Source organism: Gorilla gorilla, chromosome 3, assembly GCF_029281585.2.
Source record: "Gorilla gorilla gorilla isolate KB3781 chromosome 3, NHGRI_mGorGor1-v2.1_pri, whole genome shotgun sequence".
Classification (NCBI taxonomy): Eukaryota; Metazoa; Chordata; class Mammalia; order Primates; family Hominidae; genus Gorilla; species Gorilla gorilla.
Genome location: NC_073227.2, coordinates 192,988,780 through 193,010,901, shown reverse-complemented (window position 1 = coordinate 193,010,901; position 22,122 = coordinate 192,988,780). Strand labels below are relative to the sequence as shown.

General features: G+C 32.6%; 1 protein-coding gene and 1 long non-coding RNA gene across 2 annotated transcripts in view; one reads left to right on the top strand and one right to left on the bottom strand.

The window, feature by feature from the left end:
• GALNTL6 (polypeptide N-acetylgalactosaminyltransferase like 6) overlaps positions 1–22,122 on the bottom strand; it is a 1,233,993-nt gene that overhangs the window by 1,001,718 nt on the left and 210,153 nt on the right. The window lies entirely within an intron of this gene.
• Positions 13,932–22,122, top strand: part of LOC129533143 (uncharacterized) — a 52,383-nt gene continuing 44,192 nt past the window's right edge. Inside the window, exon 1 of the long non-coding RNA XR_008679183.2 lies at positions 13,932–13,998. This is a non-coding gene — a long non-coding RNA (uncharacterized lncRNA). The remainder of the gene's footprint in view (positions 13,999–22,122) is intronic.

Genomic DNA, 22,122 nt, shown 5'->3' with positions numbered 1-22,122 from the left:
TATTTTCATCCAATAACTATCTATGTGCACCCACTGAAATATATTGTATAGAAAAAAGTAACTGAAATATAATTTTGTAGATCTTGATACTTTATAGAAAAGAAGAAGGCTTATCTAATTCTGTAGCTCAAATAGATATTTTAAGTCATGCAAACAAAGTTTTCTGGGTATGCCTTATTATTTGAAGTTATCACAATTTCAAAGGCAAGTGTCTGAGCTTACAATTGTTTAAACTCTATTACAAAGGATTAATAACTCTAGAGAGTCTAATAAATCAATTACAATGAAAAAAGCAAAATTAAAATAATCTCTTTCCCAGTATTATACAATTGTGACACTTCTCAGCATTTACAGGCATATATTAGAATACAATTTGTTGAATAGTAGTACAATATAATCATTATAGAACTTTGGTGGCCTGATGTTACTTTCATTTTTATTTGTTTCCCTAAGTCTGTTGATTTTTCTTTATGTGAAAGGCATATATCTGAAGATAAAATTGACATTCTCGGGGTAAGCTAGAATTCTGTTTTCTTAATGCTTCTCACTACATGCTGGAAATATAACACCAAAAATATAAACAAATGATAGTGCGCATTTTTCAATTTCTCTTTAAAGTGCCATGTATTTATAAGGGCATTCATAATGGCAACAACCACAATTACTTTTGCACCAACCTAATATTATTTTAATGTTCAATGGATAACAATAGTCAATATATGACCATTTTATCAATAGTGACTTTGTATTAATAGGAAGTGCCCAGAAGGAATTTTAGGCGACTGAGTAATTAAAATATGGTAGAATGTTAAAATTGGGTGAGACTTAGAATTGACCTTTTCTTACCTCTTTATTTTGTGCATGGAGAATCTGAATGTTTTGGTTAAGATCCTAGAGATCTTAACCAAACTCCTAAGAGCTAAGTGGGAAGCTCAACTTTCATCTTCATCTTTTTCCTTCCTTACACTCTTTCCTAATACAGAGGTTGTGATTCTGTTTTAAAGTAGACTAACGAATCTCTTTAAAGCTTACTCTCATGTCTACAGAGAATAGTTCTATTCCTCTATTTAATATGCATGCCATAAACTTGTGACATTTAAAGCGAACATTTAAATGGAACAGAAAATGAAATAAGGGTCTGCTTGTAATCATGGCTGAAAGGCCATACCTTTCAAAATTGAAGATATCTTTGCATTTAAAACTTTACTAGTATTTGGTGAAAATCTTCAACAAAGAGTAGGTAGAGAACACTTTGCCTTATGTTAGATAATACTATTTCCTGTGTTTCCAGAAATTTTCCTGGAATATTTATACACCAAACAAATGTTTGTGGAAACTAGTAACTTTTCTATTTATTTAACATTTGTAACCCGTATTCTAATCTTATAAATAAAACCTTTAAAAGATGAAAAAGTATAGCTATGGTTATATATCATTATGTATTCATATATGCACATGCACATGTGTGTATACATGTGAGTAAATAAATGCATATGATCCATAGCTCACAGTGCTGAGAAATATGACCATCTTTTAATAAAGTCTGGCCTCTGCCAATATTGAAAGCTTGTATCATATCTTATCAGTTTTCCCTACCTTTAATTTCTGGTTTCCACTTTTAACCCTCTCTGTGCCATGGCCTTAAATAATACGAATGGTAATAACAAAAACACACACACAAAAGGAATCCATTTGAATTATATGAACTTCATGAAGAAGATATTGTATAAAGAGATTACATTTCAGAGATTTTAATCAAACCCAAGTTTGTCAGAGAGCATTCTCCTGAGGAAGAAATGATTGTACAAAAGCCTAAATAATTGCTAGTTAACTCAGCGAGAGTGTGCGCAGAAGGAAACAAGCTTTGCAAAGCCCTGATGATGAGAAAGGGCGGGACATATTTTTAAAATAGGCCAAAGTGTTGTGTGGCTGAAAGGTAATGACCAACAAAGATGGTGACTCATTATCAGTCTGGAAAGGTGCCAAAAGCCAGATTTTGGAGAGTCTGCAACACTGTTTCAAATTTTAAATTGTTTTCTATTGAATTCATTGAATAGTTTTATGCATCACAATAATTATTTTTTATTTTTTTTTTTTTTACTGTTAAAGATTGCTCTGATAGAGCAAGGTAAAAACTTGGAGCAGTGCCAAAAGTTGATGTAATCAGTGAGCAGAAGTCTGAGTGACATGAGTTGGCTATCAGAATAGTCAGAGAAAGACAGAAAGAAAGAGAGAGATGAGTTAAGGAAGGTGGCAGCAGTGGGAGAAGAAGTGAAAACATTTTTGAGTTGTTTTGTATATTTTTTTTAAAAAAGCAGATTTTTCCAGATAATAAAAAGAAACCATCAAAGATAACTGAGGATTTTGCTTGTGAAACTAAATAGACGGGGTGCCATATGCCAAAATAGGGAACACAGAAAATGGAGCAGCTTGTGAGGGAATATGAAAAGTTTGAATATACAAGTTTGAAGTGCTATAAAACATTTAAGTAGACTTGCTTAATGAGCAATTGGATATATGATTATGTCTGGGTCTCATAAGAGAAGTCTAGGCTGGAAATACAAGTTATGGAGTTAAAGGCTTATTTTTATGTGCCATATACAGTTTAGAAACATCAAGGTCAGTGTCTCATTAGTCATAACAATGTGATAGACACTATCATTTTATTTACTTACAATTGCAGGTGTAAATAGTTTAAATAAAATTTCCAATATCACAAATTCAATTAGTAGCAGAGTTTACCAAAACTCATAGGGCTTAAAGCAAAATTTGTTATTATTATACTTCATTGTTTTGGGATTAAGAGTTGGAATAGGGCATACTGGAGAAAATGTGTCTTTACTTAAAATGTTCAGGGTATCAGTGCTATTAATTGAGTGGCTGTGGACTGGAGCAGCTGGAAGGTGGCTGAATACCCCTTGCTTTCTACACATGACCTTTTCAAGTGGCTTTCCAAGAGGTCAGTCTTGGCTTTTTACAGTACAATAGTTATATTTCTTAACAGGAGTTGAGTAATCCAAGAGAAAGAATCTGTCAACTGCCAGTCCTCTTTAAAGCTAAACTTGGAAATGGCATAACCTCATTTTCCACTGCATTTTATTTGTGGAAGTACTCACGGGCTAGACCAGAGTCAAGGAGAGGATACAAAAACTTCACATCTCAATGAGAAGAGTGCTAATGTATTTGCGGCCATCTTTCATCCACCACACTTACACCTGTGACACTTTATAATTACTCCTTGCTACTATCAAGTTATACAAAGTACACCTGTAGCAAAGGGCCAGGCATACCATAAGTAATCAATGTGTTTATTTAACGAAATAGTTCTAATGTAGGCAATTATAGTTTTGTTAATCATAAAAAAGCCTTTAAATCATTTCAGATGCTCTGTCATTTTGCCTAAACGGACTAAGATATTTAGGATATAATCACAGGTCTGTACTGTTGAATTCCTCTAGCAGTGGATTACAAATGTCTGTAAATTATTTATGCTAAGGTTCACAATGAACAGTCTTTCAGATTCAGCTTAAAATTTCTAATTTTAAATATGTTTTAAAAATATTCTCAATGACTGCATTAGATCAGCATGTAGAACTTTTTCTTAATATAATTGATAGCTTGTTGCCCACTGAATGTTAAAACACTCAGCAATAAGATGATTTCAAAGAAAAGGTCAAATGCTGCCTTTGAAAAAGAGCAAACTCCATGTAAAGAATAACGCCATTTTAAGTAAACCACTTTCCTTGCTATTGTGAGTGTCAAAGTTCTGATTCATAGGGATCAATAAAGCAAATAAAAAATGTTCCCAACTCATGCAATCATCAACGTCATGTAAAATTATGAGACGGCTGTGATTAGCAATCTAAAATAAAAAAAACAATTAGATATTAGGCTTCAATTTTCCTTTCATCCCTCAGAACTTTTAATAATGCCATTGTGAACTATTTAGTTAAGTTCTTTATAAATGATTGTATAAACAATGAAAATTATTGTTGTATCAGCAATATAATATGTAATAACACTCAACCAATTAAGACAAATGATATTGTAGGTATTATAATTGACTTGTACAGAATTATATTGTGCAGTTGCAAGTCATCAATAGATATATGACATTAATAGTTTAATTATTTTAAGATAATAACAAATAATTATGATCAAAGTGTGAAAGCAATGCATGCGAAGAAACAATGGGAATTGTACTTGGAATCCTGGCTCTTCCAGTTTGTCACCTAACCTTGAAAAATCAGTTAGCCTCTTTAAGTATCAATTTTATCAGCTGTAAATTGAAGATACTGTTTTCATGTTGAAGCGTCATTGTAAGAATTAATCAAAATGATGTATTCAAATAACATATTAGACCATCAATAGTCAGTTATTATTTTTATAATTATTAGTGATTATTAATGGCATGGTAGAAGTTGAACCAGCAAGCAAATTGTTTTTCTCACAAGTATTTATTTTGGAACATCTGAAAGAGGGTAACTCTGTTACATGATTTTTAAAAAAGGAACATATGCTATGAAAAATGAAGTCTTAGGAAAAAGGAAGCAAAAAGTAAAAAGCATAAAAGTGGCATAAAAAAACAAAGTTCTTTGCATATTACAAAAGAGTAAAACTGAGAAAAAAATAAGAACAAACATATATTAGAATATTTGAGAAAAATCTTTCCAGATAAATACATTTAATATCAGTCTAAAATTTATTTTGTAAGTATTTAAATTGTTGGTTATTGATACATAAAATATGTCTTTCATAGGCGTGATCCAGAAAGTGCAATGATTATTAATATGCTATTTTTTAGTCTCCATTTTATTCTAATTTCCATTGCGCCATTGTTATAGAAAACCAGGCATCCCAGGGACCTTGTTTTTGTGTTTCTTTCAAAGTATGTTGCACACTATAATTGATGAAATTACTATTTCATAAACATATGTTTTCCATAGGACTAACATTTTTGTTTGTTCATTTAATCAAATTTATATGGATTGCAATATTTTTATCATTTAAATGCAAAGTAAATTTTTTTTTTTGCCCTGAAGTTGTCTTTCTCACAGCAAAAGTAAGCATATAAATTAACGTCATCTTAATGAAATTACACTGGAATAAAATATGTTAACATTAGAGGCAATCAAGTCATTTTAATATAATGAGTTGTCCTGAGGTTTATCCCTTTATAGGTACTGACAATTGCATGTTAACCTTATGCTATTGGTTAATCTTCTTAACCTTAGTTTAGACATTTTGCCCATCTGCTCAGGCAGATTCCCCACTCCCCTTTTCTTGTGCACTTTTGACTGGGAGTCTCCAGAGGCTGTTTTTACTTCTCAGGTCTCATGTGTTCCTCTTGGAAAATTTTTGCAGCTGCACTGTTATGAACTGTCCTTTGTAGATTCCTGCTTTCTCTCCATAACTCCTTCCTGACTGTCCCCTGTTAGAGAAGCTACATAATGGTGGGAATCTCCCCATGGTGACAGCTGCTAATATAGCCAATGCTTCTGGCAAAATACACAAATATATAACCTAGTTTTCTACCCTCACCATTTGTCTGCTGGACATCAAAGAATGTTATTTTTCTCATTATACTTTTAAGACTTCCTCTTTAAAAAGCTTCTCAGCTTCTGTCATTTTTCTTTACTTTCTAGGCTGAAGAACAAATATCAAGAAGTCTCAAAATGTAAAATATACCACATTGAAAATATTTTTTTGGGTTACATAAAAGTTTGCGGTTTACACCAAACGAACTTAATTGCCAGTTAAACAAACAAAAAAGTCAACACTCCTTGGGAGAATATAACAGAATCAACAATACAAAATTCACAATATCAATGATATTATGCAAAATTAGTTGAAATGAAGAACAAAAGAAATATGACCCATGATCAGTAGATAGAACAATTAGTAGAGCCTGATCATGAAATATCCTGGTGTCAAAATGAAGCGAAAAGGATTATAAAGCAGCTGTTATAACCAAGCCCAGTGGCATCAGGGAAATACGCTTGTAGTGAATAATAAAAAAGAATATCTCAGCAGAGAAAGATCTAGATTCTCTTGGACAGTGCCAATGCCAGTGTTTTCAGGGCCAGCTACTTCTTCTATGAATCCATTTTATGTTCTATTTGAATTTCACTTCTGGCATTATCACTTTCTATTTCCTTGTTGCTCTTTCATCTTTCTTGGCCAACTCTCTTTCACTTATCCATTTAAAAATATATCACATGGATTCATAACTGGGAGAGACAAGGAAGCAACATAACTGCAGGCTTTGCTGACTGTTTGTGAATTGAATAACAAATGACCGGTGACCAACCACCAACAGACTTTGAAGACAGTGATGGGGCTGGTAACGGATCATGATGCATATCTATTATTTAACGTATTAATTTGTGGACTAAAGAGCTAGCAGCAAAGATTTACTTCACATAATTACTCTCAGTTTTGAATTTGAATTTTGAATTTTGTTGTTGGGGGTTTGGTATTATTTAACTAAACAATAGTTACTGAAATTTGCATATATCAGAACTGAGCAAAGCAAGGACAATGTGTATATATTAAACTGGAAGATAGAATATATAAACTCTCTTTAGCAAATTGGCCTTGCATTGAAGAAAAGACAATCTATTTAAAAAAGAAGAAAAAATACTTAAAACTCTCACAAATACCGATGTTTAGGATTATATTAAAAAGTTAAGTCTAGAATTAAAATGCCAGGAAAAATATGTGTGTATATCACGAAAAAACAAGAGAAAGAGTGTTTCAAGGGAGATGCATAGAATTTGCAAATAAGGCTGAATAGATGAGTAAGAGAGGACTGAGAAAATTATCTCTAAATTTTTTTGTTTTTTTTTGAGACAGTCTCACTCTGTTAGCCAGGCTGGAGGGCAATGGCACGATCTCGGCTCACTGCAACCTCATCTCCCAGGTGCAAGCAATTCTCCTGCCTCAGCCTCCCAAGCAGCTGGGATTACAGGCGTGTGCCACCACTCCCAGCTAATTTTTGTATTTTTTAGTAGAGACAGGGTTTCACCATGTTGGCCAGGCTGGTGTCAAACTCCTGACCTTAGGTAATCCACCTGCCTCAGCCTCCCAAAGTGCTGGGATTACAGGCATGAGCCAATACTCCTGGTCTCTAGAATTTTTTTTAAAGTTAAGTTATTGGTGATTACTTTCAGAAACAAACTAATTTTGAGAATTGAATGGGCAGTAATAGTGTGGATATAGCAATATTGCTCATGATTTCAAGATGGTTTGAGGTTTGTTATTTCAGCATAGTCTGTCCCATCCTAAATGATACAAAGGTTTGAAAGTCTAGAGGATAAAAAAGACAACTACAAGAGTTAGGACTTTGAGGAAGTGGAATGAGGCAGAATTCAGGGCACAGGCAGAATTGTTAAGCTTTGATAGCATAATAGGAGGGACAAGGAAAAGAGAGGAATGTAGAGGGCATTTTTAGTGTTTTTATGTGAGCAGGTATAGCATCACAGTATCTAGTTTTCCTGTGAAATAGTAGGCATGGCCATCTGCACAAAGTGGTGGGAAAGAAAAGGACTAGATATTTTTAAGAAAGATCAAATAGATGCTATGGAGAATGAGAGGAAGAGCTGACTAGGAAAATGTAAGAGGATTGCTGTGCAGTGGGGAGATTCTGCAGGAATACTGTTAGCTCCAGTCTCAGAGTTCTAGTCTCAGCAGTTTATTGATTTTTTTTAATTACCCTAAACAACCCATGTATAAACACAGAGAAGATAAACTATTGTATTGATACATGTTAAGTGACAGGGCATGTACTAGCAGAAAGGAAGGGGCATTGGGCCCGTTATCTTAGCAAGCTCTAAAAATTAATATTTCAGGCTTTTTAAATTTATGTATACATATAGTCCATAGCCAAGTGCCAGCCAATAGGAAATGTATAATCATCTAATGTAGGGAACTCCAGCCATCATTCCACACATATCTCTATTGCCTCTTTGAATGCTTGTAACTTAAAGAACAAGGAAAGATGAATAAAAAGAAAAGAGATGACACATCACACTTAATTTCAAAACTTCATGTTATCCCTAGGGTAACTTTCAGTGCTGACAGAATAGTCCCCAAAAGAGATATTATTTCAAGGCTAAATTCAATGAATTAAATATACCAGTCAATAAGAATAACCTTTGTGTAATAAATAAATGGAAACAACCCTAGAGTAGAAACGTCAACTGGGTTCTCAATGTAGTTTAACATCTGACAGTTTAGGGTTTTTGTTGGAGTTCAGGCTATACGACTATGACTGCCTGGCTCCTAATCAATGTTCTAGTGAGGAAATATGGGACAAGTTATTTAATCTGTCTCATCTACAAAAGTGGTTAATTATATACTGAAATTAATTGAACTAATACATACAAAGTGCTTAAAAGAGTTACTGGCATGTATGAACAGTGAGTATCGAATAACTGTTAGATATTACTCTCAATCTGATGGTATTATGCTATTGGTTCTTCCAGCTCATAAGATTTTTGGGAGAATACAATGAGATAATATACACTAAAAATTCTTATGACTTTGTGTGATTTATATAATTTATTCAATGTATTATTAGTTACTGACATCATGTGAAAAATTCCTAAAACTTTAAAGATTAACAGCAGTGAACTGTATTTCATGGGTAATTTTACATTTTATTTTTAGTGTGTGAAAGGTAATCCTGAGACTCAAGACCCAAAATCCAAACCTTTGGGTTAAAGAAAAATCCTGCATTTTTTTTCTATAAACTGAATTACTTAATATGCTTTTGAATTATGAAAGGGAAATAAATATGAATTGTTCACATATATGTGTGATTTATGCTGTGATGACTTATGCTTTAGAGAACTTTTGGGATACTTACTGGGCTACGTCCTTTCAAAAGACATTTGTAAAAATAACTCAATTATTAAATGTCTGAGGTTAACAAAACTTTCTGAAACGCTAAGTATATATCCAAATAAGATTTACAAATGTCTTACTGTTACATAAAAGATTTTATAGCTTTGTAATTTTCATAAAAGATACCTATGCAAATAATACATTTCAAGTAGAATGCATATGCGAATGACTACATGATTTTATATGTGTGCCGGAAATCATAAGTTAGATTCTTTCCTGATGAAGTCATTTCTCTAGTTGACAACTGTCAAAGCCATCTCAAAAACCCATGAATATTAAAGCACTGTTCACTGGCACATTTGGCATTTTGAAGTCAGGCAAATAGAACTCATGAAATATGAAAGGAGTGCTCCATGTCGCTTTGTAGAAAATGTTGCCATTAAGATGATGTATGAGGAAATTCACTCCTTCATCTGCTGGGAGTGCTCAACTGTATTTTCAATCAACTGTATTACTTTGCTTTGATAGTGTTAACATTGGGTCATATTCTCCTTTTTCCTGGCTTTAGGAGGTCTCAAAGATTTTAAATTATTGTCACATGAAATGCATGTTTTAAACACAAATGTATTGTTTTACTTAGTTATATTATAACAATCAATAGATTCTAAAGCCTTTTTATTCTAGGTGTTAGTAATAGGCCAGGAATATTCCTAGGCATAATATCCACTGCCAATTTTTATTCTGATATTACTGGCTTGAGGAGTCCAAATTTATTAGGAAATTGTGATGGTTTCTTTCATATTTTAGCCTCAGGAAACTTTGTCCTGCCTACATTTTTCTTCATGCTTAGTGATATTATGGACTTGTCTATTATTCTTGAAAACTTTACATGTTTTCTATGTTTTTTAAATTTTTGAGTCATTTTCAAGAAGGCAGTCCATTTTACTTTACTTACTTTATACTATTTTGAAATATCAGGTAATAAACATTCTTGTTCTAAAAAAGGACAGGCATAGACATGCCATAGACACACTGAAAGTCTTAAAAATTATTTTACTGTGAAAATGGCAAGTTATCTTGAATACTAATATAACAGTAATGACAGTAACATGATTTTCACCATAACATTAAGATGTTTAATTAGTGCAGGAGTTTAGGAATTGTACATATTGCAATAAATATATTTTGCATCAATTCTTCTATACAAATTTATTTGCAACTCTTTAAATTTAGCAGCATGAAGACATAAAATTACTTTTCCTTTAGTGTAGAAACCATGTTCTTGACTGTTGATGCACCAAAAGATACCTAAGGCAAAGTACCCCAAATCCTAAAATCCACAACTTCTATCATTTTGTGTCATATTGTGTAAGACAACTACCCTCTTTTCTGCATAACTTTCATGATATTCTGAATTTAATGTTTTAATGCAGGTACACAAATATATACATTTCTTAAAATGAAAGTGACTTGGAAACATTTTGCTTGCTTGTAAATTCATGAGTTTGTGTACTCATATTACTTTGGCAAATGTAAGATGACTAAGTGTGCACATCACACCACTGAGGCTGACTTGCCAAAGAAAATTCATACATAACCACAGTATATATGCTGAATATTCTTTTGTGTTTCAAGATTGCATGTTTCTATTTATTCCCAAACTACACACACACACACACACACACACACACACACACACACACACACACACACACACACACACACACACACACACACACACTCCCCTTAAGGAAGAATAGATACCCAGATCTGTTCCTAAATTATGGGTTGCCTGCCCCTATGACCTATACAAAATATATAAAAAGGAAATCCCAGCTATGGGCAGCTCCTCAAAGTGTCTGAGTTGGTACACAGCCCAGACAGTAGAGGGCGCTACAGAGCACTTTGAGAACTCAGGCACAGGGGAGGTTAGTCAGGGATGTGGCATTTTACAACGTGTCGTATTAACTTATTACATTACATACAGAATAAAACTTAGATGGTTTGGAGCAAATATCCTAAAAAGAATTATGCCTTGTTAGAATGGTAAAACATCTTGTTTGGGCCCCGACAACTCACTAGACACTGATTTTAGCAGTAGTATAAGGTTATGCTGAGAAAACAATTTTTGATTGTTCAACTGATAATCATGTATGTTAAAAGTTAGTCATTGAGTTGGCAGCCCAGAGCAATTAGTAGTGCAATAAAAATGTTATTAGGATATACACAGATAATTCAGAAATCTCCAAATGGCTCATTAGGCTAATAGTTTTTTACTCTTTGCAAAACTTTCTTTTGGTCTATCTAAAGGGTCTAGATATTTTGTGTAAAGGGCAGGATTATACAATCTCTGTCACAACTACACAACTCTGCCACTGTAGCAAGAAAGCAGTCATAGTAAACATGCCAGTGATTATCTGTGGCTGTGTTCAATCCAAATTTATTCATGGACAATTGATGATTTCTATAGTTTTCTCATATCATGATTGGATTTTTTCAACTATTTTAAAATATAAAAATAATTCTTAGTTCATGGACCATAGAAAAACTAGTGACAAGCCATACTTTTCCAAACTCTGTGATAACTGAGGGCCAGTTTTCCTGGGAAGCAATGGCTCTGTGGATCTTCATAATTTATAAGGCAGGTGATTTCATCTAATTTGAAACCCCAGACATTCTAATTTTTTAGTGTAGAAATACACTACATAAGCCACAGAAACTTTGAAGTATATTTTCTTAGATATTTATTTAAAAAAATGGCCTGATAGCCAAGTGTCCCTTCTATACTATAGAAAAAAATACTACAATATTTATATTTATAGAATATATTCTTGTTATGGAACACAAGCATTTGACAAATGTGCTTTTATAGGTTACATATAGTGAATGTTACTTCTAGAAAATGATAGTTTTCTCTCAAAAGTCAGAGTTCCCTGATCTCTCTCTCTCTGTCTCTCTCCGTGTGTGTGTAGTAAAGTTGTTTGGAACAGCTTTAGTTCCAAAAGAGACAAGATAAGTCATTAAAAGACAGTAATAGGGGGACTGAAGCAACTTTTTTACTAGAGAAATGTTAACTTGTCATACTTAGGTAGTCACTTTACAGGAGGTTCAAGAGTTAACATTTATTCAGTATATATAAGCTCTTCGGGTTATTCACAATTTTCATGTACTATAAGAATACAGTATATGTCTAATTTTTTTATCTCTCCAATCAGATTATAAAGAGAAAATTAAATGGAAATAAGATATCTAAAGAAAATGGCAGTGATTAAATGGTTAAAGATCATACTAAAAATTTTAAACCTTTCTGCAAGAGACATTATTTTTTCTCTTCACCATTAATATTATGCAGGTAAAAATTTAATCTATTGCTATTTTTTGGAAAAAAACATTCTAATGCAACATTTCTGAAAGTTGTGGTTTGAGGATAAAGTCGTAATAGCTATGTCAATAATCTGATACATACAAGCATTAAAAGGCTGCTTCTTATTTATGTCCACAGAGCACCTAAGGCAGGTTTTAACAATATGAATGAGTTAGAAAATTTTGTTTTGGGGTGTGTTTATACAGACAAATTTTGTGTGCAGAAACATAGGTAAGAATTAAATATCCACTTATACTCAACCATCAGCCCATATTATAGGCAATGATAACATTCTCTTCAGAGCTTACATATTAATTTTAAGATAATTCTTTAGCATTATTTAATAAAATGTAATTGTTCCTTTTACTTTTATTTTCCCTCAAAGTCTCTGACACAACATTTAATGATTCTTAATTTAATATGAGCAATATTCAGAGTGTCATAGGTCTTAACGACACATTGATAATTATGACACATATTAACCTCTTTCAAATTATAAATGAGAAGCTTGTGTTTTACTCCCAAAGTTTAGTGACCAAATTGACTTTTCTTCAAGTTGTTTTTGCTTAAGCAAATGTAATGGATAAAATTGTATGAAACAGAATACCATGAGCTTTCTTTCATATTCATTCACATTAGTTCATTAGTAAAAATAAGGTATCTTATACTTGCCCAATAGTTGCCAAATATTTTACTCCTTTACTGGTTTTTGTGACTGTGAAAACTTTTTATGGGTGATATCAGTTGAGAAAGAAGTAATGCTGACTTAAATGCTCTTTTGGTAAAAGATGGTGCTTCTCCAGCACTGAAAGATGGGGCTATAACCTTAAATGATTTAGTTCTGTGTTTTGGCATTAAGAAGCTCTAATTCCATTTTCAGGTAAAATAAGTCTTCAAGTTATTATATCTAATATAAACATCCATCTGTGGTACTTTATATATAAATTATTACTCTGAAAAGAACTGGAATTAAGATTTCAACTTGCTTGAACAGAATCTCATTTCCTTGAAATACAGCAGGAGCAGTATTTCAAGGAAATGAGATTCATCTTCACACTGAGGCTGAGGACTTGAAAGCCAGAGAACTTGGCTGCCTATCGAATGGCAGAGATAGTGCAATAGGTACAACGTACTAAAGGATGACAGTCATTCTTACAGAAATAATGTTTCTTTAATACTTCCTTGCCACTCAATAAAGATAACCTCAGACTAACTCAGTGTTTTAGATTTCATCTTTCTAGCCACAAAGCAATGACAAAGGCCTTTATTAATTTTAAGCAGCACATTCTTAAAATCACATATACACAATTATACATTTGTGTAGCACTATTGACAATAAATTTTTTAAGGAGCATGTCTTGTAAGTTTATTCTAAAACCTTTTTCTATCTTGTACTCCATTGGAGTTTGTTTTATTCTTCCCTATTACCATTTTTTAAAGTTATGGAAATTTGCACAGGGACCATATTGGAATTTGGTGGAGTTGGAGTAAACATACTTAATTTTTGTTTGGCATTTTTCAGATATTATAAGGTACAGGGAACTACCTGTGGATCCTCTCCCCCAGGTGAAATTCTCCAAGTTGTCATGGTGACACACTTGATCTTAGTCATAAGGCCGAGAAACGGCTGTCATCATGATACATGGCTGGGATCATAAAAAGAATCAGAATCTTGGAAGACAATAGGGCATTTCTATAATAATCTTTGAGATGATTTCTGCATTTTTCTTCATCCAGCTTGGAGACAGAATGGGGTAGGAAGAGGGCATACATTTCAGACTGCTTGGGTAGGTCTTCTCAGAAACCCTCCTTTATAAAGTGATCCTCTGTTTGTCATCAATAGGAAATTTTAAGACTGCGAGTTTATTTTACATAATGCTATAGTAAACTTTATTTCCAGATGCTGTAAAATTATAAAAAATTATAAAAGCACATTAAAGTTTATGTTTATATATGTGTGTGTATGTGTGTGAAATACAGTAATATGCATATATACATACATATATAATATATAAAATAAAATATATAAAATATTTCCCCCATATTTTATTCTTTTGGAGACAGAGTCTAGCTGTGTGGCCCAGGCTAGAGTACAGTGGTGCAATCTTGGCTTACTGCAGCCTCTGCCTCTTGGGATCAAGTGATTCTCCTGCCTCAGCCTCCTGAGTAGCTGGGATTACAGATGTGCACCACCACACCTGGCTAATTTTTGTATTTTTGGTAGAGATGGGTTTTGCCATGTTGGTCAGTCTGGTCTCAAACTCCTGACCTCAGATGATCCACCTGCCTCAGCCTCCCAAAGTGCTGGGATTACAGGAGTGAGCCACTGTGCCCGGCCTATCCCATATTTGAAAGTCTTTTACTATATTCCTTTGACCCCAGCCAAGAAGGATACTAGGTACCTCATGCTACCCCTGGTTGCTTGACATGCCGCAGGATTCGTAAGAATAACATTACCTTTAAGAAAATAGGTATCATATTTATTTTGTAAACCAGAGCTATTGTGGTTTTTCTCGATTAGATTAGATAGGTGAAATATTTGCATTTTATAAAATTTACCTAAATATGTAACATGGCTCAAATAATTTGGTTTTTATGGCAATGTGGTGGAATGGTAATTAGTAACATTTAGTTAAAATCTACATTGTTTCTCATATTTGCTTAGTGACCTTGGAAAGTTTTATCTGTAAGAGTTTTATTTTGAGTAAAATGTGAATATTAATACCTGTATTACAGGATTGCTGTAGCAAAAGTGAACTGAGTTCGACATACACACATAAACATAGCATACACATATATACCTAATAAGGGTTATTAGCACTCACTTTTTCCATATTTAAATTAACCAATGTAAATTAGCTAACCATTATTGCACTATTACCTATAGGGCTTGGTCTTCTAGAGCATCACATAAATATTAATTCTACAAAAATCATAAAACACCTACTGTGTCCCAGCCACCATGCTAGAGTTCATAGAACTAGTCAGTAAATCACTTATAATTGTTTGAATATTTTTCCTTTCCTCTTTTCTTTTTCTCTTACATGTTCTTTTATTTTCCTTTGGAGTCACAGCCACTAGGGATGAATGCTTATGATAAGCATGATATTTCTATTACAGAAGTAAAAACCAAACACTTTTTGAACAGTGATGTACTATTTAGTTCTGTTTAGAGAAATGAGGAAATACTTTCCAGAAACAATTGGCCTAAGACTACTTCAGGGTTACCCTAATCACACACTATCTGGAGTGATTCTATTTTTAAAATATATAAAATGAAATTGTGAGGGAATTTGTAGCTTGTACAAGACCATATAGATCAGTATTTCGATAGTGTCAGCCACATATGTAATCAAATTTTTATGTAGCCATTTGAGGTTAAATCAATATTAATTGTATATTTCATTTAACCTAGTATATTACAAAAATTAACGTTTTAACACGTAATCATATAAAAATTATTAATGAAATATTTCACACAATATTTTCATACTAAGTCTTTGAAATTTGTAGGTATTTTACACTTAGTTTCATAAGAATTGCTTCATCTGTATTGACATTTAATGAAGTTTACAGTTCAAAAAATAGATTCCCTTATATAGATTTTTCCAAATATGGTCAAAAAGATTTTCAATCATTGAAAAAAGACCATTTCTTCCTATCTTCGCATATATATTGACAGAACCAATTCATCTTTTCTTCACTAGCCATTGTGCCAATTAATATCTAGTTTAAAATATCACTGTATAAATTAAAAAGCAACTCTAAATGTTCAAATATTAGAAAAAGACATTTCTTAGACATTTTCTTTTAGACTTTGAATCTGATTTATATAACATCAAAGATTAGAATCTACATATTGATTCATGTTAGAAAAATGTGTAAAATTATTTTTTATTTTGAAATGTCAGCTTTAAAATACTTTTACATTTCTAAGCACTAATAAGCTTTCTTTTTCCATAGAACTTCAGATTTTGTTCATTCATATGCAGTGTGATATCAGTGAAAAATATAAACACACTGCATTTTTTTGTCTTTGATAATTACATGTTTGGCAAACATTCCTTTTGTTTAAAGAAAATCATGAATTGAAGTTGAGTACAGTAAAAATTTGTAAAAATCAACCAATGACCGTTAAAAAAGAACACAGATAATTAAAATCATTGTCTTTTATTTTTAGCAATTTCATAACAAAATTTCCATATCGGGAGTAATAATTTATCTTACTATCTCAATCTAAAACTAAATTTCTTTTGTGTAGGAATCCAAGCTATCTTACATTTGGCCAAATTTACAAACTCAGAATTTGTATAAAATTGTTTAAATGTTTTTATTAGCATTTAATTCAGATTCCAGACAATCAATTTTATCAATTCTTTTCTCAAAGGTAACTTCTTACAAAATTCATTCCATATTTGCTGAAGATGTTTCCTGATACTGTCAACTTTATTCTTTTTTTGAAGTTTTTATACTTTTTTTTTCATTTCACACTACCACAATAAATTGCAATTCATCATGAATTTTGTGATGTAACTACTTCCAATCTCTTTTCATCTTTATTATTTTGGTAGTTTCTATATCATCATTGTATAATATATCAGTAGTAAATTCTTGCTAGCTGTGAAATTCTCCTTGCTAGCTATGAAAATCCTAGATGGCCATTTCTTCCAATACAATGTTGCATCTACATTGAGAATCTGCTGTTTAGTGTGTATCCACCTTCATCAATTACTCTAGCTAGATCTTCTGGGTAATCTGCTGTAGCTTCTACATTAGCCCTTCCCGCTATACTTTGCACTTTTCTGTTAGGGAGATGGCTTATTCCTTAAATTTCATGAACCAATCTCTGCTACCTCCATACTTTTGTCCTGCAGCTTCCTCACCTCTTCTATCTTGGATCCTGGATCTTCCATCTAGACCATTAAAACTTTCTTCTTATTAGCAATAAAGAAGATTTGCTTTTCTAGTATTCATGCATTCACTGGAGTAGCACTTTTAATTTCCTTCAATAACTTTTCCTTTGCATTCACTATTTGTCAAGCTGTTTGGCACAAGGGACCTAGCTTTTGGCCCATCTTGGTTTGCAACATGCCTTCCTCAGCTAAGCTTAATCATTTCTAGCTTTTGATTTAAAGTGAGAGACATGTGATTTTTCTTTTCACTGCAGGCCATTATAGGGTTCTTAGTTGGACTAATTTCAATATTGTTGGTCCCAAGGAATAGGGAGGCCTGAAGAGAGAGAGTGGGTGGATCAGTCAGAACACACACAGCATATATTGATTAAATCCACCATCTTACAAGGGCACAGTTTGTGGTACCCCAAAACAATTATAATAGTAATATCAAAGATCACTGATCACAGATCACCATAAGAGATATAATAATGATGAAAACATTTGAAATACTATGAGGATTATCAAAATGTGACTCAGAAACATGAAGTGGGCACATGCTGTTGGAATAATTACGCTGATAGACTTGCTCCACACAGGGTTGCAGCAAACCTTCAATTTGTAACAACCACAATATCTGTAAAGTGCAAGAAAGTAAAGCGCAGGCCAGGCTTAGTGGCTTTGCACTATAATCACAGAAATAATTTGGGAGGTTGAAGTGGGAGGATTGCTTGAAGCTCAGAGTTTGAGACCAGCCTGGGCAACATGGTGAAACCCTGTTTCTACAAAAATAAAACAATTGGCTGGGCATGGTAACATGCACCTGTAGTCCCACATACTAGAGAGTCTGAGGTGGAAAGATCACTTGAGCCCCAGGAGGTGGAGGCTGCAGTGAGCTGTGATCATGCCACTGCACTCCAGCCTGGGTGAAAGGTGACAGAGTGAGACCCTTTCTTAAAAAAATAAATAAATAAAATAAGATAAAATAAAAAAGTGAAGCACAATAAAACAAGGAATGCCTGTATTTACCAATTCTGTTTTATATAGGTAACAGTAACGGTGCCCTCTGCATAAAATTTTCAAATCAACACATTGCAGTGTTACATAGTACATGTAAAAGTCATTCAAACTGAGTCAATCCACTTGCCCCAATAGATCAGTTATGTGTATATATACAAAACCATAGAAATGAAACATGAGCCTAATGTGTATTACAATGCAACATGAATACTTATGTAATGTAAATAGTTAAAATGAAACTTAGTCCTTTCAAAATAATGAAATACTATATATGTTTTGAATCTTAAAATTTAATTTTTCTTAATTAAAAATTCAATCCCTCAGTTGAACTAAATACATTTCAACTGTTCAAGCAGCGCATGTGGCTACTGGCTATGTATTGTGTAGTGCAGATACAGATAATTTGAACCTACATCTTTCTGATTACAAAATTTGTTATCTTTCCACTGTGCTGTGCTTCATATCTGTCAATAGATGATCTAGACATTATTGATGACATCAAAGTAAGAGGCTGGGGAAAAAAGAGTTAACATTTTCCATGGAAATTTTACTGGCTATTTGTTATTTTGAAGATATAAAACTGGAATAGCATAAAAATATGAAATACCTAAATTTATAATCCTGAGGGTTTAATTGCAACAAATGCAATATTGTTCATAGGAGGTAATTTTGGTATAATATTATACGAGTGAGCAAATTACATGATTCGTGTATACTTTATTTTTAGAAAATCTAGAAAAAGCATTATAATTTTGAATATTGCTTTTACTAAAGACCAAGGGATCGAATTGTCTGTTCTCCTTTTTAATATTATTTAAATTTAAATATAATGATGTGATGTTCTCACTCATTCTGTTTGACTCTGAAAATTTTTATCTTGGCTTAGATGATAGCTCCAAGTCAATATTCTGTTCTAGAAATAAGATTTGAATTAACATGTGGATAAATATTTGTTTATTTTACTGGTTTTCTCCTGAGACTTTTGAATGCCTTTCTGAAACCTTCATAAACAGTTAAACACACACACACACACACACACACACACACACACACACACAAAAGGCCTGCTTATTTAGGGTTAGTACTGTCGTGATTCTGCATAAATCAAAGTTCCAAAGCCCAATAAAAAGGTAATATACTGAACCAATATTTAGCAGTTGGGTTATTAAATTCTTATTGCTTGACTAGTATATTGATTTCAAGCTGACAGTAACTGAAAACCAAAAATTTCAAACTCCATGTTAAAAATAAGTTTCAAAAAAACCTTCATGTGCTAGTTGGGTCTCAACCATTCCCTTTTTTTTAAATGATAAAATAGTGTATAATAAATATTTTCACATTTTTCTATCTTTTATTATTTCTCTTTGAAAAGCCAACACTAGCTCTAGGCAGTCATCTACCATGATTAATGACAGAGGCAGTGGCCTTTGTGTTACAATGTTGTACTGCTACTAGAAGTTTTCAAGGTCACTGTTTCCTTCTGAAAAGTTCAAAGGAAGTTAAATATTCATAAAACATGACCTGATTTTATGCGAGGTGCTGTACTTGTTGTTTTATGACAGTCCATTTTAATGAAAAGAAATGCAAAGAAATTTTCACTCTAAATACTTGACATCCAATTCAACTGGGAATGTTACTGGAAAGCATTTTATGATTGAGGAAAATAAGATATTCTTTAGGAGCCCCTTATTTGGAAACATTATTTCCTTTACAGGCATTATCTGTAAAAACCCCTTGACCTACCTAAATGAGAGTCTATTAGTGTCTGATGTGCTAATAAAAATTAAGCTGTGAAGCATTGAGGGTCACCTTATTAAATGCCTTTGTTCCCATCCCAGGTTTATGAATCACATTTATTGGAAGGATTTATCTTGGATGGGTAATATTTTGTTCTTAGACTTTTCTTAGTAGCAATCTAAAGGATAACAAGAGGAAGGGAAGAAACTCCAACAATGCTAAAAATCTCTTAATTTAGACAGGGAGGAAGGAAGGAAGAAAGCAGGGAATAAGCGAAAGAAGGGAGGGTGGGAGGGAAGAAAGGAAGAAAATGAAGTAAGGAAGACAATAGCACTTCTGTGTTTTTCATCACAAAAATCTATACTGGTTGTTCCACTCTATTTATTTTGTACTACAGCCTACTTCTGGATACTCTCAAATAATAATCATAGTTCACTATATGGTTCTGTGGCAAAATGGTATCCTAAATGATATGATACAAAATTAATGGGTACCAATTACTCCAAATTTGATTAAAATCTACATAAACCAAGAAGTTTCATTTTGTCATATATTGGGAATTGAGAGAAGGTTTACATAACTAATTCCTTTTTACTTGACAATATCTCCGTAAATAGGCAAAATGTATCAGGTCTTCCATCATATAATCGTCCTTCTACTTCTGTCAACTATTAGTATTATATATAGAATCACTTAAATATAATAGAAAAAATTCTAATTAAATTAAGCCTAGAGGCAAGCCTTTTAAACAGTAATATTTTCATCCAATAGGAATATATTATGTATATATATATTAAACAAAGCATAAGAAAGATGAATGAAGCATGACCCTTGCCTCAAGGAAAATGTACGTTTGATATGTATATATGTAAATAATTATAGTAGAAACAGAAGGATATTCTCAGTGCTGTAATAAACTACAACAAAGTTCAATGGAGGCATAGAGGAAGAAGAGAACAAAATTAAATATCTGATGGAATAAAGAAGAATTCATGCATACATTGGCATTTACTCTACACCCTAAAACCTAAGCAGAATGAGAATGGGTGTTTAGAATAGTGGAAATATGATAGGCATTTTCAGGGCCAAATTTAGCCCAGTAGATTAATTATATATTTTTTTAAATGAATGAATAGACCACTAAAAGTCTAAAATAGTGTCTTAGAACAAAAAATGCTTTGGAATTATAACCACCATTATAGGGGATTTGATGATTATACTTTTAAGTACTTACAAAGCACTGAGAGTTTTGAGCAAACACTGCCATAAGTGTCTTTGTATTATAATATTAACAACTCCATGTATTTACATGTTTCTCCAAAGGAGATAGGGTAGGACTATACAACTTACTCGAATATAAAGAATGACCAAAGCTATATTTAAAAATATATTTTTGTTGCATGTGAGACTCAGCATCATTTATATCAAGCACATGTATTAGTATGGTTCTACCTGCCAAAAATACATTGATTTCTAGAGGTGAATTTAAAAATCTATAGCTAAGTTGTAGTTAAAGAAAAGAAATGTATTGAATAAGTCACCTGAAGAGTAAAGCATGAAAGAGTTGAAATAAGAAAAGTAATTAATCAATCATTTTACTCTTATAAGAAGTTTAAACATCACTCAAAGTTAGGGAAACTCAGTTTGATATTTTAGTTCTTTTTGTTTGACTTAAGAAAAGATACCCAACATGTGAAAGGTTTTTACTTTTTTATACTTGATAATTGCATAGCAGTTATGGAGAAAACAATTGTGATTATAGGTAAAAAAAAAAGTCAGTTATGTATTTTGGAAGCATTATTTTATATTTGCCAATAACAACAGTCAACAATTATTTGACAAATATGTATATATATATATATATTCAATACACTAAACATACTATATCAGAAGGAATGGTTATTTGGTCAGGAAGGAGGAGAGTTGACCAAATTTAACTGCTCTTTTCATTTCTGGATATATATTGGTGCAAGCCATTCAGAGCTAAGCAAGATAAATTATCACTACATAAGATAAGAGACACCTCTTCAATGGTACTGGAAAAGAAGGATGTTGGGAAGAAAGGAGTATTGAAAAGAAGATGGATTCTTGCATCTGGTAGAAGAAATTTAAATGACTTTATATGTAAAGGTTTATTTATTCTCTGTACAGTAAAGCTAGCTAACGTCAGTGAAAGAAAAATAGAGTCAATAGTTTGAAGTGTTCAGAGAAGATTTAGAATGGAATTGTGAAAAACAGGGAAATGGGGTGGCTCAGAGAATT